The 17453-nt window shown below is 38.3% G+C and overlaps 1 protein-coding gene across 2 annotated transcripts in view; it reads left to right on the plus strand.

The window, feature by feature from the left end:
* Window positions 1-17453, plus strand: part of CYSLTR1 (cysteinyl leukotriene receptor 1) — a 100492-nt gene that overhangs the window by 12663 nt on the left and 70376 nt on the right. The gene's annotated exons all lie outside the window — the stretch shown is intronic.

Consider the following 17453-nt stretch of genomic DNA (forward strand, 5'->3'; position numbering starts at 1 on the left):
TGTAAATTTGTTTGAGTTCTTTGTCGGTTCTGGATATTAGCCCTTTGTCAGATGAGTAGATTGCAAAACTTTTCTCCCATTCTGTAGGTTGCCTGTTCACTCTGATGGTAGTTTCTTTTGCTGTGCAGAAGCTCTTTAGTTTAATAAGATCCCATTTGTCAATTTTGGCTTTTGCTGCCGTTGCTTTTGGTGTTTTAGACAAGAAGTCTTTGCCCATGCCTATGTCCTGATGGTACTACCTAGGTTTTCCTCTAGGGTTTTTATGGTATTAGGTCTAACATTTAAGTCTCTGACCCATCTTGAATTAATTTTCATATAAGGAGTAAGGAAAGGATCCAGTTTCAGCTTTCTACTTATGGCTAGCCAATTTTCCCAGCACCATTTATTAAATAGGGAATCCTTTCCCCATTTCTTGTTTCTTTCAGGTTTGTCAAAGATCAGATGGCTGTAGATGTGTGGTATTATTTCTGAGGCCTCTGTTCTGTTCCATTGGTCTATATCTCTGTTTTGGTACCAGTACCATGCTGTTTTGGTTACTGTAGCCTTGTAGTATAGTTTGAAGTCAGGTAGCGTGATGCCTCCAACTTTGTTCTTTTGACTTAGGATTGTCTTGGAGATGTGGGCTCTTTTTTGGTTCCATATGAACTTTATAGCAGTTTTTTCCAATTCTGTGAAGAAACTCATTGGTAGCTTGATGGGGATGGATTGAATCTATAAATAACCTTGGGCAGTATGGCCATTTTCATGATATTGTTTCTTCCTATCCATGAGCATGGTATGGTCTTCCAATTGTTTGTGTCCTCTTTGATTTCACTGAGCAGTGGTTTGTAGTTCTCCTTGAAGAGGTCCTTTCCATCCCTTGTAAGTTGGATTCCTAGGTATTTTATTCTCTTTGAAGCAATTGTGAATGGAAGTTCATTCATGATTTGGCTCTCTGTTTGTCTGTTACTGGTGTATAAGAATGCCTGTGATTTTTGCACATTAATTTTGTCTCCTGAGACTTTGCTGAAGTTGCTTATCAGCTTAAGGAGATTTTGGGCTGAGACAATTGGGTTTCTAAATATACAATCACGTCATCTGCAAAGAGGGACAATTTGACTTCTTCTTTTCCTAACTGAATACCCTTGATTTCTTTCTCTTGCCTGATTGCCCTAGCCAGAACTTCCAACACTATGTTGAATAGGAGTGGTGAGAGAGGGCATCCCTGTCTTGTGCCAGTTTTCAAAGGGAATTTTTCCAGTTTTTGCCCATTCAGTATGACATTGGCTGTGGGTTTGTCATAAATAGCTCTTATTATTTTGAGATACGTTCCACGAATACCGAATTTATTGAGTGTTTTTATCATGAAGGGCTGTTGAATTTTGGCAAAAGCCTTATCTGCATCTATTGAGATAATGATGTGGTTCTTGTCTTTGGTTCTGTTTATATGCTGGATTATGTTTATTGATTTGCAAATGTTGAACCAGCCTTGCATCCCAGGGATGAAGCCCACTTGATCATGGTGGATAAGCTTTTTGATGTGCTGCTGAATCCGGTTGGCCAGTATTTTATTGAGGATTTTTGCATCGATGTTCATCAGAGATATTGGTCTAAAATTCTCTTTTTTTGTTGTGTCTCTGCCAGGCTTTGGTATCAGGATGATGTTGGCCTCATAAAAGGAGTTAGGGAGGATTCCCTCTTTTTCTATTGATTGGAATAGTTTCAGAAGGAATGGTACCAGCTCCTTCTTGTACCTCTGGTAGAATTCGGCTGTGAATCCATCTGGTCCTGGACTTTATTTGGTTGGTAGGCTATTAATTATTGCCTCAATTTCAGAGCCTACTATTGGTCTATTCAAGCATTCAACTTCTTCCTGGTTTAGTCTTGGAAGAGTGTAAGTGTCCAGGAAAGTATCCATTTCTTCTAGATTTTCTAGTTTATTTGCGTAGAGGTGTTTATAGTATTCTCTGATGGTAGTTTGTATTTCTGTGGGGTCGGTGGTGATATCCCCTTTATCATTTTTTATTGCATCTACTAGATTCTTCTCTCTTTTCTTCTTTATTACTCTTGCTAGCGGTCTGTCAATTTCATTGATCTTTTCAAAAAACCCACTCCTGGATTCATTGGTTTTTTGGGGGGTTTTTTGTGTCTCCATCTCCTTCAGTTCTGCTCTGATCTTAGTTATTTCTTGCCTTCCGCTAGCTTTTGAATGTGTTTGCTCTTGCTTCTCTAGTTCTTTTAATTGTGATGTTAGAGTGTCAATTTTAGATCTTTCCTGCTTTCTCTTGTGGGCATTTAGTGCTATAAATTTCCCTCTATACACTGCTTTAAATGTATCCCAGAGATTCTGGTATGTTGTATCTTTGTTCTCATTGGTTTCAAAGAACATCTTTATTTCTGCCTTCATTTCGTTATGTACCCAGTAGTCATTCAGGAGCAGTTGTTCAGTTTCCATGTAGTTGAGCGGTTTTGATTGAGTTTCTTAGTCCTGAGTTCTAGTTTGATTGCACTGTGGTCTGAGAGACAGTTTGTCTCAATTTCTGTTCTTGTACATTTGCTGAGGAATGCTTTACTTCCAATTATGTGGTCTATTTTGGAATAAGTGTGATGTGGTGCAGAGAAGAAGGTATATTCTGTTGATTTGGGGTGGAGAGTTCTATAGATGTCTATTAGGTCTGCTTGCTGCAGAGATGAGTTCAATTCCTGCATATCCTTGTTAACTTTCTGTCTTGTTGATCTGTCTAATGTTGACAGTGGAGCGTTGAAGTCTCCCATTATTATTGTATGAGAGTCTAAGTCTCTTTGTAAGTCTCTAAGGACTTGCTTTATGAATCTGGGTGCTCCTGTATTGGGTGCATATATATTTAGGATAGTTAGCTCTTCCTGTTGAATTGATCCCTTTACCATTATGTAATGGCCTTCTTTGTCTCTTTTGATCTTTGATAGTTTAAAGTCTGTTTTATCAGAGACTAGTATTGCAACCCCTGCTTTTTTTTGTTCTCCATTTGCTTGATAAATCTTCCTCCATCCCTTTATTTTGAGCCTATGTATGTCTCTGCATGTGAGATGGGTCTCCTGAATACAGCAGACTGATGGGTCTTGACTCTTTATCCAGTTTGCCAGTCTCTGTCTTTTAATTGGAGCATTTAGTCCATTTATATTTAAGGTTAATATTGTTATGTGTGAACTTGATCCTGCCATTATGATATTAACTGGTGATTTTGCTCATTAGTTGATGCAGTTTCTTCCTAGCCTCGATGGTGTTTACATTTTGGCATGTTTTTGCAATGGCTGGTACCGGTTGTTCCTTTCCATGTTTAGTGCTTCCTTCAGGGTCTCTTGTAAGGCAGGCCTAGTGGTGACAAAATCTCTAAGCATTTGCTTATCTGTAAAGGATTTTATTTCTCCTTCACTTATGAAACTTAGTTTGGCTGGATATAAAATTCTGGTTTTAAAAATCTTTTCTTTAAGAATGTTGAATATTGGCCCCCACTCTCTTCTGGCTTGTAGAGTTTTTGCCGAGAGATATGCTGTTAGTCTGATGGGCTTCCCTTTGTGGGTAACCCAACCTTTCTCTCTGGCTGCCCTTAAGATTTTTTCCTTCATTTCAACTTTGGTGAATCTGGCAACTATGTGTCTTGGAGTTGCTCTTCTCGAGGAGTATCTTTGTGGCGTTCTCTGTATTTCCTGGATTTGAATGTTGGCCTGCCCTACTAGGTTGGGGAAGTTCTCCTGGATGATATCCTGAAGAGTGTTTTCCAACTTGGTTCCATTTTCACCCTCACTTTCAGGCACCCCAATCAGACCTAGATTTGGTCTTTTTACATAATCCCATACTTCTTGCAGGCTTTGTTCATTTCTTTTTCTTCTTTTTTCTTTTGGTTTCTCTTCTCGCTTCATTTCGTTCATTTGATCCTCAATTGCTGATACTCTTTCTTCCAGTTGATCGAGTCGGTTACTGAAGGTTGTGCATTTGTCACATATTTCTTGTTTCATGGTTTTCATCTCTTTCATTTTGTTTATGACCTTCTCTGCATTAATTACTCTAGCCATCAATTCTTCCACTTTTTTTTCAAGATTTTTAGTTTCTTTGCCCTGGGTACGTAATTCCTCCTTTAGCTCTGAGAAGTTTGATGGACTGAAGCCTTCTTCTCTCATCTCGTCAAAGTCATTCTCCGTCAAACTTTGATCCGTTGCTGGCGATCAGCTGCGCTCCTTTGCCGGGGGGAGATGCGCTCTTATTTTTTGAATTTCCAGCTTTTCTGCCCCGCTTTTTCCCCATCTTTGTGGTTTTATCTGCCTCTGGTCTTTGATGATGATGGTGACGTACTAATGGGGTTTTGGTGTAGGTGTCCTTCCTGTTTGATAGTTTTCCTTCTAACAGTCAGGACCCTCAGCTGTAGGTCTGTTGGAGATTGCTTGAGGTCCACTCCAGACCCTGTTTGCCTGGGTGTCAGCAGCAGAGGCTGCAGAAGGTAGAATATCGCTGAACAGCGAGTGTACCTGTCTGATTCTTGCTTTGGAAGCTTCCTCTCAGGGGTGTACTCCACCCTGTGAGGTGTGGGGTGTCAGACTGCCCCTAGTGGGAGATGTCTCCCAGTTAGGCTACTCAGGGGTCAGGGACCCACTTGAGCAGGCAGTCTGTCCCTTCTCAGATCTCAACCTCCGTGTTGGGAGATCCACTGCTCTCTTCAAAGCTGTCAGACAGAGTCGTTTGTGTCTGCAGAGGTTTCTTCTGCTTTTATTGTTGTTTATCTGTGCCCTGTCCCCAGAGGTGGAGTCTACAGAGACAGGCAGGTTTCCTTGAGCTGCTGTGAGCTCCACCCAGTTCGAGCTTTCCAGGGGCTTTGTTTACCTACTTAAGCCTCAGCAATGGCGGGCGCCCCTCCCCCAGCCTTGCTGCTGCCTTGCGGTTAGATTGCAGACTGCTGTTCTAGCAATGAGGGAGGCTCCGTGGGCATGGGACCTTCCTGGCCACGTGTGGGATATAATTTCCTGGTGTGCCTGTTTACTTAAAGTGCAGTATTGGGGTGGGAGTTACCCGATTTTCCAGGTGTTGTGTGTCTCAGTTCCCCTGGCTAGGAAAAGGGATTCCCTTTCCCCTTGTGCTTCCCAGGTGAGGTGATGCCTCGCCCTGCTTCAGCTCTTGCTGGTCGGGCTGCAGCAGCTGACCAGCACAGATTGTCTGGCACTCCCTGGTGAGATGAACCCAGTACCTCAGTTGAAAATGCAGAAATCACCGGTCTGTGTCGCTCGCGCTGGGAGTTGGAGACTGGAGCTGTTCCTATTCGGCCATCTTGCTCCGCCCCTCCCGATTTTCTTAAATTTTTTGAGACTTGTTTTGTAGCCTATAATATGGTCTCTCTTGGAAAATGTTTCATGTACTGTTGATAAGAATATATATTCTGCAGTTTTTGAGTCGAATGTTCTGTAAATATTTCTTAAGTCTATTTGTTCTGGTGTATAGTTCAAGTCCATTGTTTCTGTGTTGACTTTCTGTCTTAATTACATGTCCAGTGCTGTCAGTGGAGTATTGAAGTCCCCCACTATTATTATGTTGCCATCCATCTCATTTCTTAGGTCTACTAGTAACTGTTTTATGAGGTTGGGAGCTCCAATGTTAGGAGCATATATATTTATGATTGTGATATTTTTCTGTTGCACTATTTTATCATTATATAGGTTCCCTCTTTGCCATTTTTTTTTTTTTTTTACTGTTATTGATTTAAAATCTGATTTGTCTAACATAAGCCTAGCTACTCCTGCTGGCTTTTGGTTTCCATTTGCATGGAATATTTTTCCACTCCTTTACCTTAAGTTTATGTGAGTATTAATATTTAGGCATTAGATGAGTATCTTGGAGACAGCATACACTTGGTTTGTGGACTTTTATCCATTCTGCCATTCTGTATCTTTTAATTGGGGCATTTATGCCTTTTACATTCAATATTAATATGGAGATGTGAGGTACTGTTCCATTCATCATGCTTACCTGTTGCCTAAAAACCTTGTTTTGTTTTGTTTTGTTTTCATTTTGTTAGTGTTGTATAGGCCCTCTGAAATTTATGCTTTAAGGAGGTTCTGTTTTGATGTATTTTGAGGTTTTGTTTTAACATTTAGAACTTCTTTTAGCGTTTCTTGTAGTGCTTGGTAGTGGAGAGTTCTCTCAGCATTTCTTTATCTGAAAACCACTGTATATCTCCTTCATTTATGAAGTTTAGGTTTGCTGGATACAAAATTTATGGCTGAAAATACTTTTTCTCAAGGAGGCTAAAGATAGGACCCCAATCCTTTGTGGTTATAAGGTTTATGCTGAGAAATCTGCTGTTAATCTGATAGGTTTTCCTTCGTAGGTTACCTAATGTGATGATCTTTTTGCAATTAACTTCCCAGGAGTTCTTTGAGCTCCTTGTATTTGGATGTCTAGATCTCTAGCAAGACCAGGGAAATTTTCCTCAATTATATCCTCAAATAAGATTTCCAAACTTTTAGATTTCTCTACTTCCTCAGGAACACCAATTTAACATAACCTCAAATTTCGTGGAGGCTTTGTTCATTTTTTTATTCTTTTTTCTTTGTCGTAGTCTGATTCATTAATTCAAAAGCTGTGTCTTCGAGTTCTGAAGTTCTTTCTTCTACTTGTTCTAGCATATTGTTGAAACTTTCCACTGCATTTTGTATTTCTCTAAATGTGTCTTTCATTTCCAAAAGTTGTGATTGTATTTTCTTCAAGATATCTATTTCTCTGGAGAATTTTTTATTCATATCCTGTTTTTTTTTTTTTAATTTAAGTTGATTTTCACTTTTCTCTGGTATCTCCTTGCATAGCTTAATAATCAATCTTCTGAATTCTTTATCTGGCAATTCAGAGATTTCTTCTTGCTTTGGATCTATTGCTGCAGAACTAGTGTGAATTTTGGGCGTGTTATAGAACTCTGTTTTGTCATATTACCAGAATCACTTTTCTGATTTCTTCTCATCTGGATAGACTGTTTCTTAAAATTGTTGTTGAATTTATTTTTTATTGAACTCTGGTTTTTGGATTTTTGGGGTTTTATCCCTCTTAAGGATCTGACTTTAATGTTTATTTTACCCTAATTTGCTTTTTGATGCTCACTCTGTATGAGATCCTTAGTTATAGTGTCTTTGTGCATTGGCTTTTCCCAATGCTGGTTGTAGTAGTTAGATTCTTGGTGTGTGGTCAAATTTACTGTCTCCTATGGAGTTAAAATGGCAGGGATCTCTCAAAGCTTATCACATTCTCTCATGATATACACTTTATTTATTCATTTAATTTTTTCCACGTGTTTTATTTACTGAGTTGATGATTCAGGTTTCAGGCCAGTCAGGGAGGTAACCCTGGGTAGGCACCAGTTGTGGCTAAGGCAAGCAGGTAGATGTAATATCCAACAGTGGGCCAAGGTCTCAGCCTTGATGAAGGTTTCTGGGGGAGCTCTCAATTAGATGTGCTAAGGTTTTATCATGATGAAGAGTGGGAGCTACCTTACCTCTTCTGCTAAGTCTTCAGGAAAGCTATTCACCTCACAACCTCACTCCTGTTCTAGTGTTTCAGTTATTCAGATCAGACAGGCATTTCCTTTCATCTATAGAAATGTTGATATTTCAAGTAGGAAGGAATTGTGACTGCCTCTTGTGCAGGCCTGAATCTGGAGTGTGCTCCTTCTGTGGGGCTGTGCCCACCCTGGATTTTTCCAGAAAGGTTGTCTATAGGTGACTCCACACTGCATTCCTGTGGGGGAAGCCCCAGCTGTGTCTGCAGTGGAGTGCCAGAGGGGAACAAGAACCCTTTCTCCAAGTCCCTTCATGATCACAGAGATTACCAGCCTGTTGGGGTATAAGTGCAGACTTCCCCTAGTGCACCCAGCACTGCAATTGTGCCTCTGCTGTGAGAAACTACCCACCAGTGGAAAGATCTGAACTCAAGTCCTGCTGCTCAGATTCTTTTGCACTACAAGGTGATCCATTGATGTGGTGTTCTCTCCCTTCCCCTAGGAATGGGGCTTTATGAAAGCCAAACTGCAGAGATTGTTACTGCTCTTCTGGGTCTATCCACCCAGTAGAGATACCAAGCTCTGGGGTGGTGCTGGGAAATATCTGCAAAGAGTCCTGTGAGGTTATCTGTCTTCAGGTCTCCCAACCATGGATACCAGCACCTGCTGTAGTTGAGGTAGCAGGGGAGTGAATTAGACTCTGTGAGAGTCCTTGGTGTAGATATGATTAGTGTGCTGGCTTTCTCAAATGCTGGTTATGCTAGCAGTGAAGTTGTACAGTGAACAGACCCAAGACCTCTGGTTAGCCGGGACATTGCAGGTGGTGATATTTTCTGTTGTTTTCTTCTTCCCAGGAGCAGGGTTATTCTGCCACGTGTTCCTGTAATGGCCTGAATTGGTTAGCCTCCAGCCAGGAGGTGGTGCTTGCAAGAGAGCACCAGCTGTGGCATTAGCAGTGGGATATAAGCTTGCCCTATGTTGGCTGTGGGAAGTATTCTCGTTACTCAGGTGATGGGCAAGTCCATAAAGCTCCCAAGAGTGTATGTCTTTTGTGTTCATCTACCAGGGCAGGTAGAGAAATATCATCAGCTGGAGGTAGGCTTAGGTGGGTGTGAGCTCAGACTCTCCTTGGGCAGGGCTTGCCAAAGCCTCCGTGAGGAATGGGAATGTGGTTCTCAGGCCAACAGGATTATGTTCCAGAGGGGATTATAGCTGGTTTGATTGTGCCATATAGTTCACCAAAGAAGTGGGGGATAGTTGGTAGTGAAAGGCCTCACCCACCTCCCACACAGTTGGCAAGGCCAGCCTCACTCCCATAGTGCTCCACTAATGGTGCCAAGCTTAGATCCAGGCAGCTTGCTTGTGCAGAACTCAGAATTTGTCCAAGACCATAAACTTCCCCGCTGAGCAAGCAAACTTGGCATTCAGGTCTCACCCCTCCCTATCTGCCCACAATGTTAGCTGTGGCTCCTGCATTCATATCTTCAGCAGTTCCCATTTGCTCCCTGGCTTCTGCTCAAGAAAGTTAGTGCCCAGTTGTAATTGCAAAATTCAGTTGGAAACTTCTTACACCCTGTGACTCCTCCCTAATTCCACTGGGTGCCTTTCCCAAAGGCCCCTGTGAGATATAGTCAGGGATGGCTTCACTGGGCTCAAGCTGGATAATGGGAGTGCCTATAAGGCTCTTCCCACTACTGCTTTTACTTTTATATTTCACATGGCACCCTAAATCCATTCCAGTTCTAGGTAAGGTTAAATCCTCTTGTGATCTGGACTTTCAGATTCCCCAGTGGGGATGTCTGTTCAGAGGCAGGTTTTCACCGAGTCACACTTTGAGAACTCACAGTTTTTCACCTAACTCACGGAATTTGTAGTGGCATGCCAGTTCTTTCAAAGGACCTGTGAATTATTCTGGTTTTCCCAGTATGTTCCTGCAGTGGTTCTTGGAGCAAAAGTTTGTGGTGTGAGTCTCCGTACACTGTTCTGTCCATCCAAGTGAGATATGCACATTAGCCCTGTTTTCTATCTACAATCTTCTTTGAAAGTTATCTTTTTAAACCAGGAAAGTTGATAACTATTCCAAGGGAAAGATAGAAGCAAATAACTGAGGACCAGCTCTTGACTTTTTACAGATTTTGTCTGCAGTGATTACCTCAATTGACTCTCTGAAACATGTGTCATTAATGAAGGGAAATCAAAAGGAAGAGTGAGAATGAGGGTGGCAGTATGGTAGTAGAACTGGTCTGATGGCCATAATGCCTGGGTTCTACTCCCAGCCCTAGCAATGTGCTCTTAAAGAAGTCACTACCACTACAATCTCATCACCAGGTTTTGAATCTTGCTTTTTCACATGTTTAAAGTCTATTGGTACAAGATCTCAAAGGTCCCTTCTGGCTCAAACTGGCAACTGTCCTTAGAATAAAAAATGGCATGTTCTATTGACATGAGTTAAAAATATAATGTTCTCTATAAAGAAAGACATAGAATCTCACTAGTCATTTATTGTTTTCCTGCTGTACATGCAAATTACTATGCAAAGCGCTATAGAGAGAAAATGAGAAAGTGTAAGGGGAAGTAAAATACTTGAATGAGAAGATGTGAAGACAAAATTCCTCCTTACAAGGAATTTGCAATCTAGTTGAACCTACTGGCCTTACTTTCAGCTGATTCCCAGTAAATCATAATTCAGCTTTTAGACATAGATATAACTTTTGTTGGATGAGGAACAAACAGCTTAAATTTCACTCTTGTATGAAGTTGTGCTCATTAATTTTTGCTTTGGTAGAATGTTCTGAAAAAACAATTCTCTTACTTTTCCAAGAATTACACCAAAAGAAAGAAAAGAAAATAATATAATAAATGACATATATGCCTAATGTGCCTCAATAGAGCAATCCTGATATGAATTAGTCTGATTAAACACATTTATTTGGCACCAAGTATAATGTTCCTTCCTAAGTTCTGCAGAAATTGTACATATTAATTAGATCTGACCTTGATTCTCTCAAAATAATAAGAGCTATTTATGACAAACCCACAGCCAATACCATACTGAATGGGCAAAAACTGGAAGCATTCCCTTTGAAAACTGGCACAAGACAGGGATGCCCTCTCTCACCACTCCTATTCAACATAGTGTTGGAAGTTCTGGCTAGGGCAATCAGGCAAGAGAAAGAAATCAAGGGTATTCAGTTAGGAAAAGAAGAAGTCAAATTGTCCCTGTTTGCAGATGACATGATTGTATATTTAGAAAACCTCATCGTCTCTGCCCAAAATCTCCTTAAGCTGATAAGCAACTTCAGCAAAGTCTCAGGATACAAAATTAATGTGCAAAAATCACAAGCATTCTTATACACCACTAACAGACAAACAGAGAGCCAAATCATGAATGAACTTCCATTCACAATTGCTTCAAAGAGAATAAAACACCTAGGAATCCAACTTACAAGGGATGGAAAGGACCTCTTCAAGGAGAACTACAAACCACTGCTCAGTGAAATCAAAGAGGACACAAACAAATGGAAGAACATACCATGCTCATGGATAGGAAGAATCAGTATCGTGAAAATGGCTACACTGCCCAAGGTAATTTACACATTCAATGTCATCCCCATCAAGCTACCAATGAGTTTCTTCACAGAATTGGAAAAAACTGCTTTAAAGTTCATATGGAAGCAAAAAAGAACCCAAACTGCCAAGACAATCCTAAGTCAAAAGAACAAAACTGGAGGCATCACGCTACCTGAATTCAAACTATACTACAAGGCTACAGTAACCAAAACAGCATGGTACTGGTACCAAAACAGAGATATAGACCAATGGAACAGAACAGAGTCCTCAGAAATAATACCACACATCTACAGCCATCTGATCTTTGACAAACCTGAGAGAAACAAGAAATGGGGAAAGGATTCCCTATTTAATAAATGGTGCTGGGAAAATTGGCTAGCCATAAGTAGAAAGCTGAAACTGGATCCTTTCCTTACTCCTTATACGAAAATTGATTCAAGATGGCTTAGAGACTTAAATGTTAGATCTAATACCAGCAAAATCCTAGAAGAAAACCTAGGTAGTACCATTCAGGACATAGGCATGGGCAAGGACTTCATGTCTAAAACACCAAAAGCAACGGCAACAAAAGCCAAAATTGACAAATGGGATCTCATTAAACTAAAGAGCTTCTGCACAGCAAAAGAAACTACCATCAGAGTGAACAGGCAACCTACAGAATGGGAGAACATTTTTGCAATCTACTCATCTGACAAAGGGCTAATATCCAGAACCTACAAAGAACTCAAACAAATTTACAAGAAAATATCATACAACCCCATCAAAAAGTGGGCCAAGGATATGAACAGACATTTCTCAAAAGAAGACATGCATACAGCCAACAGACACATTAAAAAATGCTCATCATCACTGGCCATCAGAGAAATGCAAATCAAAACCACAATGAGATACCATCTCACACCAGTTAGAATGGCAATCATTAAAAAGTCAGGAAACAACAGGTGCTGGAGAGGATGTGGAGAAATAGGAACACTTTTACACTGTTGGTGAGATTGTAAACTAGTTTAACCATTATGGAAAACAGTGTGGTGATTCCTCAAGGATCTAGAACTAGAAGTACCATATGACCCAGCCATCCCATTACTGGGTATATACCCAAAGGATTATAAATCATGCTGCTATAAAGACACATGCACACGTATGTTCATTGCAGCACTATTCACAATAACAAAGACTTGGAATCAATGCAAATGTCCATCAGTGACAGACTGGATTAAGAAAATGTGGCACATATACACCATGGAATACTATGCAGCCATAAAAAAGCATGAGTTTGTGTCCTTTGTAGGGACATGGATGCAGCTAGAAACCATCATTCTCAGCAAACTACCACAAGAACAGAAAACCAAACACCGCGTGTTCTCACTCATACGTGGGAACTGAACAATGAGATCACTTGGACTTGGGAAGGGGAACATCACACACCAGGGCCTATTGTGGGGAGGGGGAGGGGCGTGAGATTGCATTGGGAGTTATACCTGATGTAACGGACGAGTTGATGGGTGCTGACGAGTTGATGGGTGCAGCACACCAACATGGCACAAGTATACATATGTAACAAACCTGCACGTTATGCACATGTACCCCAGAACTTAAAGTATAATCATAATAAAAAAAATTTAAAAAAAATAAATTACCCAATCTCAGGTATTTATAGCAGTGTGAGAATGGACTAATGCACTGTCCTTCTACCCTCTATCTCCATAAGTTCAATTGTTTTGATTTTTAGCTCCCACAAATAAGTGGGAACATGCCATGTTTCTCTTTCTGTGCCTGACTTATTTCACTTAACATAATGGTCTCCAGTTCCCTCCATGTTGTCACAAATGACAGGATTTTATTTTTTTATGGCTGGATAGTGCTCCGTTGTGTATATGTACTACATTTTCTTTATCCTTTCATCTGTTAATGGACACTTAGTTTACTTCAAAATCTTGACTATTGTGAACAGTGCTGCAAAAATATGGGAGTGCAGATATCTCTTTCATATACTAATTTCCTTCCTTTTGGATAGCTGTGGCATTGCTGGATCATATGGGAGTTCTATTTTTACTTTCATGAGTAATCTCCAAACAGTTCTCCATAGAGATTGTACTAATTTACCTTACCACCAATGGTGTATAAGGGTTCCCTTTTCTCCACAACTTACCAGCACTTTGTTATTGCCTGTCTTTTGGATATAAGCCATTTTAACTGGGGTGAAATTATATCTCATTGTAGTTTTGATTTGCATTTCATTGATGCTTAATAATGTTGAGCACCTTTGCATATGCCTGCTTTCCATTTGTATGTCTCCTTTTGAGAAATGTTTTTTCAAATATTTTGCCCATTTTTAATTATATTATTAGATTTTTTCCTGTAGAGTTTTTGAGCTCCTTATATATATATGGTTATTAATTTATCATCAGAAGTAGCTTGCAAATATTTTCTTCCATTCTGTGGGTTGCCTCTTCACTTGCTTGATTGTTTCCTTTGATAGGCAGATGCTTTTTAACTTGATGTAATTCCATTTGTCCGTTTTTGCTCTGGTTGCCTGTGCTCTTGGGGTATTACTCAAGAAATTTCTCCCACACCAATGTCCTGGAGAGTTTCCCCAATGTTTTCTTGTAGTAGATTTGTAGTTTCAGGTCTTAGATTTAATGTTTTAATTCATTTTGATTTGATTTTTGCATATGGGAAGAGATAGAGGTCTAGTTTCATTCTTCAGTACATGTATATCCAGTTTTCCCAGTCCCATTTATTGAAGAGACTGTCTTTTCCCCACGGTATGTTCTTGGTACCTTTGTCAAAAATGAGTTCACTGTAGATGTGTGGATTTGTTTCTGGGTTTTTTATTCTGTTCCATTGGTGTATGTGCCTGTTTATATGCAGGTACCATGCTGTTTTGGTTACTATAGCTCTGTAGTATAATTTGAAGTCAGGTGAGGTGATTCTTCCAGTTTTATACATTTTGCTTAGGATACATTTGGCTATTCTGGGTATTTTGCAATTTCACATAATTTTAGTATTTTTATCTATTTCTTTGAAGAATGTCATTGGTATTTTGATAGGGATTTTATTGAATCTATAGACTGCTTTGGGTAGTGAGGACATTTTAACAATATTGGTTCATCCAATTCATGAATATGGAATATCTTTCCATTTTTTAACATCTTCTTCAACTTCTTTCATCAATGTTTCATAGTTTTCATTATACAAAGTTAATAGTTGGTTAAATTCCTAGGTATTTAATTTTATTCATGGCTATTGTAAATGAGATTACATTTTTATTTTATTTTCAGGTTGTTTACTGTTGGCATATAGAAATGCCACAAATTATTTTATGTTGATTTTGTATCCTGCAACTTTACTGAATTTGTTTGTCAGTTCTAATGGTTTGTTGGTGAAGTCCTTACATTTTTCCAAGTATCAGATCATATCATCTGCAAACAGGAATAATTTGACTTCTTCATTCCCATTTTGGATGTCTTTTGTTACTTTCTATTGTCTGATTGCTCTAGCTAGGACTTCCAGTACTATGTTGAATAATTGTGGTGAAAGTGGGCATCCTTATCATGTTTTAGATCTTAGAAGAAAGGCTTACACCTTTGACCGAATTAAATAAGATACTAGCTGTGGATCTGTCATATATGGCTTTTATTAGATTGAGGTATGTTTCTTCTATCCCTAGTTGTTTGACAATTTTTATTAAAAAGGGATATTGAATTTTGGCAAATGCCTTTTCTGTGTAAATTGAAATGATCATATTATTTCTGTCCTTTATTCTGTTGATATGATGTACACATTGAATGACTTGCATATGTTGAACCATCCTTGCATCTCAGGGATAAATCCCACCTGGTCTTGATGAAGGAACTTTGTAATATATTGTTGAATTAGGTTTGCTAGTGTTTTGTGAGGATTTTTGCATCAATATTCATCAGAGATATTGGACTATAGTTTTCTTCTTTAGATATGTCTTTGTCTGGTTTTGGTATCAGGGTAATACTGGCCTTATATGTATTCATAGACACTTCCTTCTCCTCTATTTTTCAGAATAGTTTGAGCAGGATTAGTATCAGTTCTTCTTTAAATGTTTGGTAAAATTCAGCAGTGAAGCCATTGGATCCTGGGCTTTATTTTACTGGGAGACATTTTATTATGACTTTGATCTCATTACTTGTTATTTATCTGTTCAGATTTGGGATTTCTTCATGGTTTGTTCCTGGTAGGTTTTATGCGTCTAGGAATTTATTCATTTCTTCTAGATTTTCCAGTTTAATGACATACTTGCTCATAATATCCACTGTTCATCCTTTGAATTGCTGAAATATCAGTTGTAATGTCTCCTTTTTTATCCCTAATTTTCTTTATTTGGATTTTCTCTTTTTTTCTAGTTGGCATGCCTAAAGTTTTGTCAATTTTGTTTAACTTTTCAAGAAACCAGAATTTTGTTTCATTAATCTTTTGTTTTATTCATTTCAATTTCATTTATTTCTGCTCTGATATTGATAATTTCTTTTCTTCTCATAATTTGGGGTTTGTTTGCTCTTGCTTCTTTAATTCTTTAAGATACATTATTAAATTGTTTATTTGATGTTTTTCTTCCTATTTGATGTAAGAACTTATAACTAGAGACTTCCCTCTTAGTACTGCTTTTGTCATATCACATAGGTTTGTATATGCTGCATTACCCTTATTATTAGTTTCAAGAAACTTTTCAATTTACTTCTTAATTTATTCATTAATGCACTGGTCAATCAGGAGTGTATTGTGTAATTTCCATGTATCTGCATAGTTTCCAAAATTTATCTTGCTATTGTTTTCTAGTTTTATTCCATTGTGGTCAGAGAAGATACTGGAAATCACTCCAATTTTTTTGATGTTTTAAGACTTGTTTTGTGACCTAACATATGTTCTATCCTTGAGGATGATCCATGTGCTGAGGAAATAAATATACATACTAAAACCATTGAATGCAATATTGTGTAAATATCTATTAGACCCATTTGCTCTATAGTGGAGATAAAGCCTGCAGTTTCTTTGTGCTTTTTCTGTCTTGAAGATTTGTCCAATGCAGAAAGTGAGGTGTTGAAGTCTCCAGCTATTATTGTATTGGTGCCTATCTATCACTGATAATATTTGCTTTATACCTCTGGGTGCTCCAGTGTTGGGTGTATATATATTTAATATTGTTACATCCTCTTGCTGAATTAATCCCTTTATCATTATATAGTAATCTTGTTTATCTCTTCTTATAGTTTTTGTCTTGAAATCTCTTTTGTGTGATATAAGTATGCCACTCCTGCTCTTTTTTGTTTTCTAATAGTGTGGAATATCTTTTCCATCCCTTTATTGTTAGTCTGTGTGTGTCTCTGTAGGTGAAGTATGTTTCTTGTAGGCAAGAGATCATTGAGTGTTGCTTTTTTATCCACTCAACCATGCTACATCTTTTGATTGGAGAGTTAAGCCCATTTGCATTTATTGTTATTTTTGATAAGTAAGGATTTACTCCTGCCATTTTGTTATATTTTTCTGGTTGTTTGGTAGTTTTCTCTTCTTTCTTTCTTTCTTTACTTCCTGTCTTCCTTTTATTGAAGGTGATTTTCTCCGGTGATGTGATTTAGTTTCTTGTTTTTTATTTTTTGTGTGCCCATTGTATGTAGTTTGCTTTGAAGTTATCATGAGGCTTGCAACTCCTATTTTATAACCCATTATTTTAACCTGATAACAACTTAATGCTGTTTGCATAAATAAACAAGTAAACAGAAAACTAATAAAAACTCTATGCTTTAGCTTAATTTCCTCATTTTTTTACCTTTTTGTTATTTTGATTTATATTTTATTGTACTGTCTATCTCTTGAAAAGTTGTAGTTGTTATTTTTTATTTGTTCATCATTTAGTCTTCCTACTTAGTATAACAGCAGTTTACACATCATAGTTACAGTGTTATATTTTTTTTTAAATTTTTTTAAAGAGTTTATTTGAGCAAACAATGATTCATTAGTTGGGATGTTCCAGACAATAATTGGTTCAGGAGATCCACCAGGAAAATGCAAGAGGGAGGTTTTTATGAAATGAATACAGAAGTAAAGCGAAGAAGATATTTGATTGGTTATAGCTATACATTTGCCTTATTTGGTCTATGCTGTTGGATAGTCCTGAGTTATATAATTATAATTTTGTTGGCTGCTTCCAATTGATTGAGCTTAATTTCTGTTTTTCTTTAATACATGCATTCACAATAAATAGCTCAAGTTAAGTTTCACTTATGTTTGCATATTGAGCAAGGTTAAAGTTGCTTAACAGGCCTGACTAGATTTGAGTGTTATATTTTATTTTCTCCTGTGTGCTTACTATGACCACAGAGTCTTGTACCTTCAGGTGATTTCTTATTACTCATTAAGAGCCTT

Source organism: Chlorocebus sabaeus, chromosome X, assembly GCF_047675955.1.
Source record: "Chlorocebus sabaeus isolate Y175 chromosome X, mChlSab1.0.hap1, whole genome shotgun sequence".
Lineage (NCBI taxonomy): Eukaryota > Metazoa > Chordata > Mammalia > Primates > Cercopithecidae > Chlorocebus > Chlorocebus sabaeus.